This window comes from Schistocerca americana, chromosome 8 (genome assembly GCF_021461395.2).
Source record: "Schistocerca americana isolate TAMUIC-IGC-003095 chromosome 8, iqSchAmer2.1, whole genome shotgun sequence".
NCBI classification, from domain to species: domain Eukaryota; kingdom Metazoa; phylum Arthropoda; class Insecta; order Orthoptera; family Acrididae; genus Schistocerca; species Schistocerca americana.
Window position 1 is genome coordinate 423146415 of NC_060126.1, and position 13521 is coordinate 423159935.

General features: G+C 42.9%; 1 protein-coding gene across 1 annotated transcript in view; it reads left to right on the top strand.

The window, feature by feature from the left end:
• Positions 1-13521, top strand: part of LOC124545894 (protein sidekick-2-like) — a 1033035-nt gene that overhangs the window by 141778 nt on the left and 877736 nt on the right. The gene's annotated exons all lie outside the window — the stretch shown is intronic.

Below are 13521 nucleotides of genomic sequence, written 5' to 3' on the forward strand. Positions count from 1 at the left end.
CTTAGCGCTTCGTTGGCGAATATACAAGTATACCAATCATACTTGTGTCGACATACTTCAGCAAAAATAACTGAAATTCATTTACTTGCATAAAATTAGTAGCGAGGTAAATTGACAAGGCATAAATAAATATATAATTTCTTAAAAGAAATTATATCTGCCTAGAAATAGTATTATTCTTTTAATTCATCAATATTAGTAAAATTGGGGATGGCAGAGGGGTATTATAATGTAATTTCATAATCAGTTATTGACTATCGAAGCATCTTCTTTGATGCAGAACCCGACGAAATGTAAACAATGTGACGGTGTAGATTGGCTGTAAGTCACTAAACAACCAAGTAGACGATTATTAACAGGTGCTGAAATCCAGCAGTGTTACTAACATGTACAATACACCCCAGACAGAGTCGCTGTAAGCAAAAATTTTCCAACTATTTTGCGAAGTACTTACAGTTTCCCATAACTGAAATAATGAGAGTGAGGCAACGTGACGACTATGACTTTAAAATTTAATGTATAGCGTCCTTTTTTTCATTTAAACGCAAAAAGTACCGGTACATATCAGTGTAATCAGGAAAGACTATAGAATTTACTAAAGCAATAAAAAATTTCTACTTTTACACCATTAAAAATTACCATGTGTCATCAGAGAGTGACTATGACTATTCTACACTGATAACAGGTTTTCTCTGCTGACGATTGAAAAGTTATTTCGCGATTTATAGAAAATAAAAACTGTGGTTAAAAGTGAAAGTGTAGTTTAACACGCGACTTTCAAACTTTATACTTTGGGAACACAATTATGTGGCGATGGCTGGAGTATAGAGAATAAAACGCGAACTGGCAACAGAGTGAAACGCATTTTCAAATGAGAAGTATGTGAACATCGAATAAAATAAGTGTTAGAAAATAGTTTTTGATGTTACTTGTCTTGAGTGAAGTGGTGCACGATAAGTTTTGAAGCTTTGTTGTTGCGCAAGAATGCCTAAGACCAGATGGGTGGAAAGCGTACTGAATCAAGTGGGGGGAAAATAAGATTAAATTCTACAGCTTGACAAAACGAGGGGACCGATTTGACATATCAAGAGACATTAAGAAATAGCAAACTTTGTGAATGAGGCAAGTCTCTGTGTTTCTGGGCAGGCGGATGCACGAAAACTTCGAAATGCTGTATATGAGCGGAGATGAAGAGACAAGCAGAGGATACTGTACCGCTAAGAAATTCAGCAAATCAGACTTCTACATCAACATGGATCCTCTGCAAATCACATTTAATTGGCTGGCAGAGGGTTCATCAAACCACCTCCACAATTCTCTATTATTACAATCTCGTATAGCGCGCAGAATGAACGAACAACTCTATCTTCCGTGCGGATTCCGATTTCGCTTATTTTATCATGGTGATCGTTTCTCCCTATATAGGTCAGCGTCAATAAAATATTTTCGCATTCGGAGGAGAAAGTTGGTGACTGGAATTTCGCGAGAAGATTCCGCCGCAACGAAAAACGACTTTGTTTTAATGACGTCCATCCCAAATCCTGTATCATCTCAGTGACACTCTCTGCCCTGTTTCGTGGTAATACAAAACGTGCTGCCCTTCTCTGAACTTTGTCGATGTACTTCGTCGATACTGTCTGGTAAGAATACCACACCGCGCAGCAGTACTCTATAAGAGATAAGAGGATGGACAAGCGTAGTGTAGGCAGTCTGATTAGCAAATCTATTTATTTTATTTTATTTTTTTTTTGTCATCAATCTTTTGACTGGTGTGATACGGTCCGCCACGAATTCCTCTCATGTGCTAAACTCTTCATCTCAGAGTAGCACTTGCAACCTACGTTCTCAATTAGTTGCTGAATGTATTCCAAACTGTCTTCTTCTATAGTTTTTGCCCTCTACAGCTCCCTCTACTACCATGGAAGTCATTGAAGTCACTCCCTCATGTCTTTCCTCTCCGACTCTGCGCAGAACCTCCTCATTCCTCACCTTATCAGTCCACCTAATGTTCAACATTCGCCTGTAGCACCACATTCAAATCCTTAGTCTCTCTTCTGTTCCGGTTTTCCCACAGTCTATGTTTCACTACCATACAATGCTATACTCCAGACGTACATCCTCAGAAATTTCTTTCTCAAATTAAGGCCGATATTTGATATTAGTAGACTTCTCCTGGCCAGGAATGCCATTTTAGCCATTGCTAGTCTACTTGCGATATCCCGTCATTGGTTATTTTATTGCATTGGCAACAGAATTCCTTAACTTCATCTACTTCGTGACCATCAATCCTGATGTTAGGTTTCTCGCTGTTCCCATTTCTACTATTTCTCATTACCTGCGTCTTTCTTCGATGAACTCTCATTCTATACTCTGTCCTCATTAGACAGTTCATTTCGTTCAGGAGATCATGTAATTCTTCTTTACTTTCACTCAGGATAGCAATGTCATCAGCGAATCGTATCATTGATATCCATTCTCATTAAATTTTAATTCCACTCCTGAATCTATCTTTTATTTCCATCATTGCTTCCTCGACGTACAGACGAACAGTAGGGGCGGAAGGCTACGTTCTTGTCTTAACCCCTTTTTAATACGAGCACTTCGTTCTTGGTCGCCCACTCTTATTATTCCCTCTTGGCTTTTGTAGGTATTGTATATGATCCGTCTCTCCCTATCACTTACTCCCACATTTTTCAGAATTGCGAACATCTTCCACGATTTTACATTGTCGAACGCTTTTTCCAGGTATACAAATTCTACGAACGTGTTTTGATTTTTCTTTAGTCTTGTTTCCATTATTAACCGCAGCGTCAGTTTTACTCTCTTGCCTTTAGCTTTCCTAAAGGCAAACTGATCCTCATCTAGCGGATACTCAATTTTCTTTCCCATTCTTCTGTGTATTATTCTTGTAAGCAACTTGCATGCATGAGCTGTTAAGCTGACCGTGCGACAATTCTCTCACTTGTCAGATCTTGCCGTCTTCGGAATTGTGTGGCTGATGCTTTTCCGGAAGTCAGATGGTATGTCGCCAGACTCATACATTCTACACACCAATGTGAACAGTCGTTTTGTGGCCACATCCCCTATGATTTTAGAAATTCTGATGAAATGTTATCCATCCGTTCTGCCTTACTTGATTTCAAGTCCTCCAAAACTCTTTTAATTTCTGATTCTAATACTGGATCACCCATCTCTTCTAAATCGACTCCTCTTTCTTCTTCTATCACATCAGACAAATCGTCCCCCTCATAGAGGCTTTCAATGTGTTCTTTCCACTTGTCCGTTCTCTCCTTTGAATTTAACAGTGGAATTCACGTTATATTCTTAATCTTACTACCCTTGGTTTTATTGTCACCGAAGGTTGTTTTGACTTTCCTGTATGCTGAGTCTGTCACTCCGACAACCATTTCTTTTTCGATGTCTTCACATTTTTCCTGCAGTGACTACGTCTTAGCTTCCCTGCGCTTCCTATTTAATTCATTCCTCAGCGATTCGTATTTCTGTATACCTGCGTTTCCTGGAACATTTTTGTCCTTCCTCCTTTCATCGATCAATTGAAGAACTTCTTCTGTTTCCCATGGTTTCTTCGCAGTTACCTTCTTTGTACCTATGTTTTCCTTCCCAACTACTGTGACGGCCCTTTTCTGAGATTACTCTTCAACTGTACTGCCTACTGGGGTATTCCTTATTGCTCTGTCTAGAGCCTTAGAGAACTTCAACCGTATCTCGTCATTCCTTAGTACTTTAGTATCCCACTTCTTTGCATATTGGTTCCTCCTGACTATTGCCTTAAACTTCAGCCTACCCTTCATCACTACTATATTGTGATCTGGGTCCATTCATGCTCCTGGGTACACCTTACAATCCAGTATCTGATCTCGGAACCTCTGCTGACCATGATGTAACCTAACTGAAATCTCACCGTGTCACCCGGCCTTTTCCAAGTATATCTCCTTCTCTTGTGATTCTTGAACAGAGTATTCGCTATTACTAGCTGAAACTTGTTACGAAACTCTATTATTTTGTCTCCTCTTTCATTCCTTGTCCCAAGCCCATATTTTCCTATTACCTTTTCTTCTGCTCCTTCCCCTACAACTGCATTTCAGTCCCCCATGACCATTAGATTTTCATCCTCCTTTACATACATTTGCTAATGGTCCTGCCAATAAAATGCAGTCTGTGGTTGGCCTTCCCCACAGTATTCTCTATGTGTTCATTCCAGTTTAAGTAGTTCGTAATTGTAATTCCTAGTTATTTAGTTGAATTTACGGCCTTTAGATTTGACTGATTTATCGTGTAACCGAAGTTTAAGGATTCCCTTTTAGCACTCATCTGGATGACGTCACACAATTCGTTATTTAAGGTCAATTGCCATTTTTCGCACCATACAGATACCTTTTTTAAATCGTCTTGCAGTTTGTTTTGATCATCTGATGACTTTACTAGTGGACAAACGACAGCGTCATCTACAAACAACCTACACCTGTTGCTCAGATTGTCTCCCAAATCGTATATACAAATAAGGAATGGCAAAGGGCCTGCTACACTACCTTGGGGAACGCCAGAAATCACTTCTGTTTTACTCGATGACTTTTCGACAATTGCCGGTCGTCGTGGCCGAGTGGTTCTGGGTGCTTCAGTCCGCAACCGCGCTGCTGCCACGGTCGCAGGTTCGAATCCTTCCTCGGGCATGGATGTGTTTGATGTCCTTAGGTTAGTTAGGTTTAAGTAGTTCTACGTCTAGGAGACTGATGACCTCAGATGTTAAGTCCCATAGTGCTTAGAACCATTTGAACCATTTTTCGTCAGTTACTACGAACTGTGAGCTCTCTACAGGAAATCATGAATCCAGTAACCTAATTTCACTACAAGCTGCCTGTGTGGTGCAGTGTCAAAAGCCTTCCGGAAATCCAGAAGTACGGAATCAATTTGAAGTCAATTGTCAATAGCAGGCAACACTTCGTGCGAGTAAAGAGCTATTGTGTTTCACAAGAATGATGTTTTCTAAGTGCATGTTGACTGTGCGTCAGTAGACCGTTTTCTTCGAGGTGATTCATAATGTTCAAACACAATAAATGTTCCAAAATCCTGCTGTATATCTACGCTAATGAAATGGACCTGTAACTTAGTGGATTACTCCTACTATCTTTCTTGAATAATGGTGTGACCTGTGCAACTTTCGTCTTTAGGTACCAATCTTTCGTCGAGCGAACGGTTGTATATGATTGTTAAGTATGGAGCTATTGCATGAGCATAATCCGAAAGGAACATACTTGGTATACTATCTGGACCAGAAGACTTGCTTTTATTAAGTGACTTAAGTTGCTTCACTACTCGAGGATATCTACTTCTACGTTACTCATATTCGCACTGTAGACCACAACGACAAATCTGTCAAACCCTGAAAACTTACCGCAGGTTTATGGGTTCGATCCGTTAGTCTCCGTCTTCACTGCACCACCTCGGCCGTTCGTTCACTCTGCATGACTTGCATTACTGGAAAAGCGAAAGTTAGTCAACCAGTATAAGCGTGAACAGTCACATCGACAGTGGTTCTCTTTGCCGGGATACCAGTTATAATTTACAAAAGCTTTCATGTTTTGACAGTATGTTTGGAAGTTAAACACACTCGCAGTATGATGAAAACAGTGAGTGCTACATTAGAGAGTAACGAGACATGTTGTACGTCGTATCTCACCCCTGCCCTGGCGTACGGGACTACAAGTCCCACCGCCACACCTTCACCTGCCCATGTTAGGCAAAATTCTTCTGCCTGACTCATGTAGTACTATCACCGTCAGAGGGTGGTACGGGACTACAAGTCCCACCGCCACACCTCCAAAGTGAATTGCAGTGACGGAGTCACTGCCCTGTGGAAATTTACTGCCTCACCAACACAGTTAGACCGCAATAGACCGGTGATGCTGTATTGTAACATATCACCCCGGACTACAAGTCCATTTCAAAAAAAAAAAAAAAAAAAGTGTTGTACGTACATGTATACTGAATGATAGTTGCAACTGTGATGGAAAGGCGCTACTTGCGGCATAAGTTTCAGGTACACTTACACTTTTGATTTGTTAATTCTTTGGTTTTGAAGGTTAATTATTGACGAAAATGGTCACCCAGCAGCAGATGACATAGTGTGTCGCATGGCTGATAGAGAACAAATCTGACATCCATGTCGAACGGAACTTCCGGACACATTAGAGAAGCACGCCTCCATTACGTCCGACCGTCTACCAGAGGAACACGAGGGTCAAGGTATCCGGACGTGTCATGAAGTGGAGAGTTCTGGAAGTCCGAGCACAAGTGATGCAGATGTTGTACGGGTGCAACAGGTATTTATCTGGAGCCCATCCAAATCAATCCGTCAAGCGTCTCGACAGCTGCAGCTACAATCAACCACGGTGCACAGTGTGCTACACGAGAGACTTAAGCATCATGCCTACAAGGTGCAGCCGCTGCTTGCACTTCAGCACCCGGTGGCTGGCCAAAGCGCAAAGTTCATATGCTGCAGAGATCCAGAGTGGCATCGTCGATGACCAAGTCCATTTGGAAAATGTGAATTTCAAGGACGAAGCTTGCTTTAATGCGCCCAGAAAGGGAACCTGACAGAATATGAGGATCTGGGGCTCTCAGTAGCTCCTATTCAGCACGTAAATTCTGCTCGTGAGGCCAAAAGTAAACAAGTGGTGTGGTCTGGTTCGCGGCCGCGTGGTGGAGCCATTTTTATTTCTAGAAGCATTAATCTCGACTGTTAATCAGGATATTTTGGAACAGTTTCCACACATCGATTAACTACAACCTGACGTCACGCTGGAGAAGGATGTGTCCCCTCATCACAGGGCCTCGATCTATAGGAAGGCTTTGGATGACGAATTTCCAAGTTTCAGGACTGGCATAGGTAGACCCATATCCTGACCCCGCAAGTCTTGCGTGGCTTTGTGAAGAATACTACCGCATTCCAGTGCAGGTACTGCTAGAGCTACCACCTCACATCAGAGCAGCAATTGCAAACAGCAATGAAGACACCCCAAGCCAGACATGGGAAGAACTGTACGTCGTCTGATCGGTCTGGAAATGGAAACTGCGGTGAAAATCAAAAATGTTTCATTGGTAACACATAGCTACAGCCTCCAGGTACCTCTCCACGTAGTCGCTGTTCCAACTTAGATATTTGTCGTAGCGAGGTACCAACTTTCCAGTGCCCTCACATAGAAAGCAACCACCAGTGATCTCCGCCAATACCCTACTGTGGTTTGCAGCTAGTTGTCTGTGCCAATATGCCGTGCTCGTAGCCAGCGGTTCACATGGGCGAGGAGATGAAATTCAGAGGGAGCCAAGTCTGAGCTGTTAGTGGGTGACCAAACACTTCCCATCGAAAAAGCTACAGCAGTGTCATCGTTCTCCCCGAAGCGTGTGGTCGAGAACTGTCATGAAGCAGGAAACGTGTAACAGTTATGTTATGTGGGCTGCATAAAATCGGGTGAAAGCCCTCAGCAGGACTTCATACTTGATGGAATACACTATTCCCTTCGCATCTCTACTTGCTCACTTTTCCCTCAGAACTGGAAAGTGCAACGTGACGTGGGAGTTGGGCATGCGAGAAACACTGCGCAACACATTTTCCTAAAGTTTCATCGGATTTCCACAGCGGTTTTAATTCCGTGACCGATCGGAGATTAAAAAAGATAGCCCTTAAGGTGTGTGTCAGCATTACTGCTTAAAGAATACATTTTTATCTGTTGTCCTTTCCGAACTATACGTGATCAAAATTATAAAGATCATTCTGGGACACACTGTAAGTAGGTTTAGCGCAGACTCAAGAATACATTCACCTAAACCAAAATCCCAAAAGTTTCTTGATATTTGACCCTTTGTAACGTGGACACTTTCAATGTTCTGAACATGACACGTCTCCTACCTACCGTATCTTCTGTCCCGTCCGCCATCGATTTAGATTTTACGTTGACTGTTTCTCGCGACCGTCAAACGACGAGGCGCCACCGAAGCCTGAGAGTTATTACCCAGCACGGTTGAGCTCTTAGTGGGTGCCACTAAAGCCTTTCAACACACGGAGATAATCAGTTTAGGGAACGAGATAGCGTCCCTAAATCTGCGGCAGTGTGCGCACTAATCTGTTAAGCAAACCTCCCTCTATTCAATTCCTGTGGTCGATCCACCGAGAGCCGATGGAAATTAATGCACAAATCGCCAGACGGGTCCGTCGATATTGTCGCCTTTGGTGGCGGCGGAACGAATTCATTTATAACGTATTATCGTTCCTCGACAGTGGATGACAATTCACAGACGCCTCTTTACATTTTGCACGTGTTTACTTCACACGACAGACAGGTATGGCACGCATGTGTCCGGACCACAGCTTTTTTGTTCTATCTCACGTACCACGAGACCAAATCAAATAAAACGACTAGGTCACGGAAAAGTGAAAGCTACTGATAGAGAACCTCAAACATTACAGAAATCAAACTATAAAGAAAATAAAACGAAGTTACAGAATAAAATAAATTATGAGCTGACAGAATTGTGCTTGTATATACACTAACAGCCATTAAAATTGCTACACCACGAAGATGAGGCGCTACAGACGCGAAATATAACCGATAGGAAGAAGATGCTGTGATATGCAAATGATTAGCTTTCCAGAGCATCCACACAAGGTTGGCGGCGGTGACGACACCTACAACGTGCTGACATGAGGAAAGTTTCCAACCGATTTCTCATACACAAACAGCACTTGACCGGCGTTCCCTGGTGAAACGTTATTGTGATGCCTCGTGTAAGGAGGAGAAATGCGTACCATCACGTTTCCGACTTTGATAAAGGTCGGATTGTAGCCTGTCGCGATTGCGGTTTATCGTATCGCGATATTGCTGCTCGCGTTGGTCGAGATCCAATGACTGTTAGCAGAATATGGAATCGGTGGGTTCAGGAGGGTAATGCGGAACGCCGTGCTGGATCCCAACGGCCTCGTATCACTAGCAGTCGAGATGACAGGCATCTTATCCTCATGGTTGTAAAGGATCGTGCAGCCACGTCTCGATCCCTGAGTCAACAGATGGGGACGTTTGCAAGACAACATCCATCTGCACGAACAGTTCGACGACGTTTGTAGCAGCATGAACTATCAGCTCGGAGACCATGACGGCGGTTACCCTTGACGCTGTGCCGGCCGGTGTGGCCGTGCGGTTCTAAGCGCGTCAGTTTGGAACCGCGTGACCGCTACGGTCGCAGGTTCGAATCCTGCCTCGGGCATGGATGTGTGTGATGTCCTTAGGTTAGTTAGGTTTAAGTAATTCTAAGTTCTAGGGGTCTGATGACCTCAGTAGTTAAGTCCCATAGTGCTCAGAGCCATTTTAGCCTTGACGCTGTATCACAGACAGGAGCGCCTGCGATGGTGTATTCAACGACGAACCTGGGTGCACGAATGGCAAAATGTCATTTTTTCTGATGAATCCATGTTCTGTTTACAGCATCATGATGGTCGCATCCGTGTTTGGCGACATCGCGGTGAACGCACATTGGAAGCGTGTAATTTTCATCGCCATACTGGCTTATCACCCGGCGTGATGGCATTGGGTGCCATTTGTTACACGTCTCGGTCACCTCTTGTTCGGATTGACGGCACTTTGAACCGTGGACGTTACATTTCAGATGTGTTACGACCCGTGGCTCTACCCTTCATTCGATCCCTGCGAAACCCTTCATTTCAGCAGGATAATGCACGACCGCACGTTGCAGGTCCTGTACGGGTCTTTCTGGATACAGAAAATGTTCGACTGCTGCCCTGACCACCACATTCTCCATATCTCTCACCTACTGAAAACGTATGGTCAATGGTGGCCGAGCAACTGGCTTGTCACAATACGCCAGTCACTACTCTTGATGAACTGTGGTATTGTGTTGAAGCTGCATGGGCAGCTGTACCCGTACACGCCATCCAAGCTCTGTTTGACTCAATGCCCAGGCGTATCAAGGCCGTTATTACGGCCGGAGGTTGTTGATCTGAGTACTGATTTCTCACGATCTATGAACACAAATTGCGTGAAAATATAATCAAGATGTCAGTTCTAAGATAATATATTTGTCCAATTAATACCCATTTGTCATCTGCATTTCTTCTTGGTGTAGCAATTTTAATGTCCAGTAGTGTTTACAAACACATAACACCAAACAGCGGCGGTAACTTGGTTCGTGGAGGGGAACTCGTAAGGTGTAAATTGCTTGTGATGCAAGATAGCTTTTCCTGATACGTTTTAAAACCTAGGGTCAGTAGCCTGAATTTTTAGATTCTTCTGAAAGTAGTGAATGAAAGTTTCTCAACAGTGCACACCTTATGGTACAGCGGTTCGACTCGTTTTTAAATTCTTTATTCATCAAGTGAATGTGGCAGTTTCATTGGAATGAGTGCGTGCTTTCAGCCACATGTTGCATGTGAGAGCACACGTACAGGCGTGCCACAATTCCGAAACGCTTGAAGGAACGACCTGCACGAAGATAGCGAACTCAACAGGCAGATCTGATTACCCGACCCTGAACTATTAGAACTGAATAAAAATTGATTTAAAAACACTGCGGTATTCCTGGTCTAAGACCCATCGAGGTCATTTATCCGTTAATGTCTGCAACTGTGCACAATCGACGTTTGAATGTTAAGGAAAGTGAAGACTTTACTCACTGAAGATACAGTACCGTATGATAGACAATTATGACAGTTGATCCACAATAGCCAGAAACGAATTTAGCAAAAGCCTGAACTTGTGCTATGTCGAACCAATGTTCGAATAGCATCTTCTGCTGTATTCAGTATCACCGTCTTTCAGTAACGAAAGTCTCTTTTAATAACATCAAAAGTTGCCCGAGACAGGTTCTGTAGGTTTTTCTAACACATTCACACTACTACGGTCCACATGCATACTGATACGTACGTCACTGGCAGGTATAAGTAGACAGCTCTGGTATAGAGAACAAACGAAAGCTTATTAAATATATATTTTTCAAAAGAATATTCTGCACAATTAAAGAAACGAAAGGATGGTTCTTCACTTAGTAAAACAAAATGGATGCTAGTCCTTCAGTAAGTGAAAGAATGGGAACGATGATTCGAAAATAACGGAGCCACTTAGACTCGCACAATCACATAGTAAATAAATAAGTTCCATGGCACTTGAAAGTGTTACACACGCTACAGTAAACGCAATCTTAAAATCTTAAGAGCTTCACGTTAAAAATAGTGAATTAAATTCCTGCAGTCACAGGTCCTTTGATGACCAGAATCTTAAAGTCCTGATAACTTTAGGTTAAAGTGGAAAAATAATTTTCTCGCTTGAGCTTTAAATCCAAGGTCTACATCCAAGCTTCAGTCAAGAGGAATTGACACTTAACAACTCTTATGGCAGTCTTTGCTTAAAAAGGTATTGACAGCCAACAGTAGTGAAATATCTAAGTGACAATGACAGAAACATCCAGTATGACATTATATTGTTGGTTAGAAGAGCAACAGTGCAGTTATATCAATTCTCAATGAGCACATTGGTGATACCTTAGAGTCCCAACTGAGGAGGTGGCGTGCTGTCCAGAAGTTGATGGCCCGGTACTTAGCGGAGATCTTCAGGCTGCTGGCTGCAGAAGAACTGCTCACCTGATCTCTTGCACCAGCCTAGATAGTCACCTCATGGCCGAATACTTGGGAGGCCTATTTTTGGTACATGACCTGGTGAATTCATGAAGAGGTACAATTTACTAACGACCTCTACCGTCCCCGTGTATGCTCCATGGTGGCCTCAGCGAGGGGCTATTGACTCCCTCTGCTGGTCTGGTCGCAGAGTTCTGGGGTTGCTAAGTTCCATGTTGTCTGCACTGTAGGGACTGAGCTAACTGCAACCCTCACAAGGCGTAAGTGGCATGTGTTGCCGCCGGTGCCTAATGTCTAGGGCACCACAGCACTGACTTCAGGGAATACCCAGCGAAGCTGCGTAACAAATACCCGTATAAGCTCCTGTGTGTTCGCAGAAAACGCAGTTAGTCTGTGCTTGGCGATCTCTGCCGTCTCGTAATGTTGTTGCTGTTGTGGTCTTCAGTACTGAGACTGGTTTGATGCAGCTCTCCATGCTACTCTATCCTGTGCAAGCTTCTTCATCTCCCAGTACCTACTACAACCTACATCCTTCTGAATCTGCTTAGTGTATTCATCTCTTGGTCTCCCTCTACGATTTTTACCCTCCACACTGCCCTCCAATTCTAAATTGGTGATCCCTTGATGCCTCAGAACATGTCCTACCAACCGATCCCTTCTTCTGGTCAAGTTGTGCCACAAACTTCTCTTCTCCCCAGTCCTATTCAATACTTCCTCATTAGTTATGTGATCTACCCATCTAATCTTCAGCATTCTTCTGTAGCACCACATTTCGAAAGCTTCTATTCTCTTCTTGTCCAAACTATTTATCGTCCACGTTTCACTTCCGTACATGGCTACACTCGATACAAATACTTTCAGAAATGACTTCCTGACACTTAAATCTATACTCGATGTTAACAAATTTCTCTTCTTCAGAAACGCTTTCCTTCCCATTGCCAGTCTACATTTTACATCATCAGTTATTTTGCTCCCCAAATAGCAAAACTCCTTTACTACTTTAAGTGTCTCATTTCCTAATCTAATTCCCTCAGCATCATTAATTCGACTACATTCCATTATCCTCGTTTTGCTTTTGTTGATGTTCATCTTATATCCTCCTTTCAAGACACTGTCCATTCCATTCAACTGCTCTTCCAAGTCCTTTGCTGTCTCTGACAGAATTACAATGTCATCGGCGAACCTCAAAGTTTTTATTTCTTCTCCATGGATTTTAATACCTACTCCGAATTTTTCTTTTGTTTCCTTTACTGCTTGCTCAATATACAGATTGAATAACATCGGGGAGAGGCTACAACTCTCTCTTACTCCCTCCCCAAGCACTGCTTCCCTTTCATGTCCCTCGACTCTTATAACTGCCATCTGGTTTCTGTACAAATTGTAAATAGCCTTTCACTCCCTGTATTTTACCCCTGCCACCTTTAGAATTTGAAAGAGAGTATTCCAGTCAATATTGTCGTAATGTTAACGTAATTAAATTCCTTGTTTTATGAATGGCTCAACTTTTTAATAGAATGATACTGTAATTATGAAAATCAGGACGAATAAAGCTCCCATTGCGGCCATCACGGCCTTCTATTAATTTATTAATTAATAATTAATATTTAAAATTATCCATATTACTAACCATTGTCCGCCCCCGGTAGCTGAGTGGTCGGCGCGACAGACTGTCATTCCTAAGGGCCTGGGTTCGATTCCCGGCTGGGTAGGAGATTTTCTCCGCTCAGGGACTAGATGTTGTGTTGTCATAATCATCATCATTTCATCCACATCGACGCCGAAGCCGCCGAAGTGGTGTCAAATCGAAAGATTTGCACCCGGCGAAGGGTCTACCCGATGACAGGCCCTAGTCACACGACATT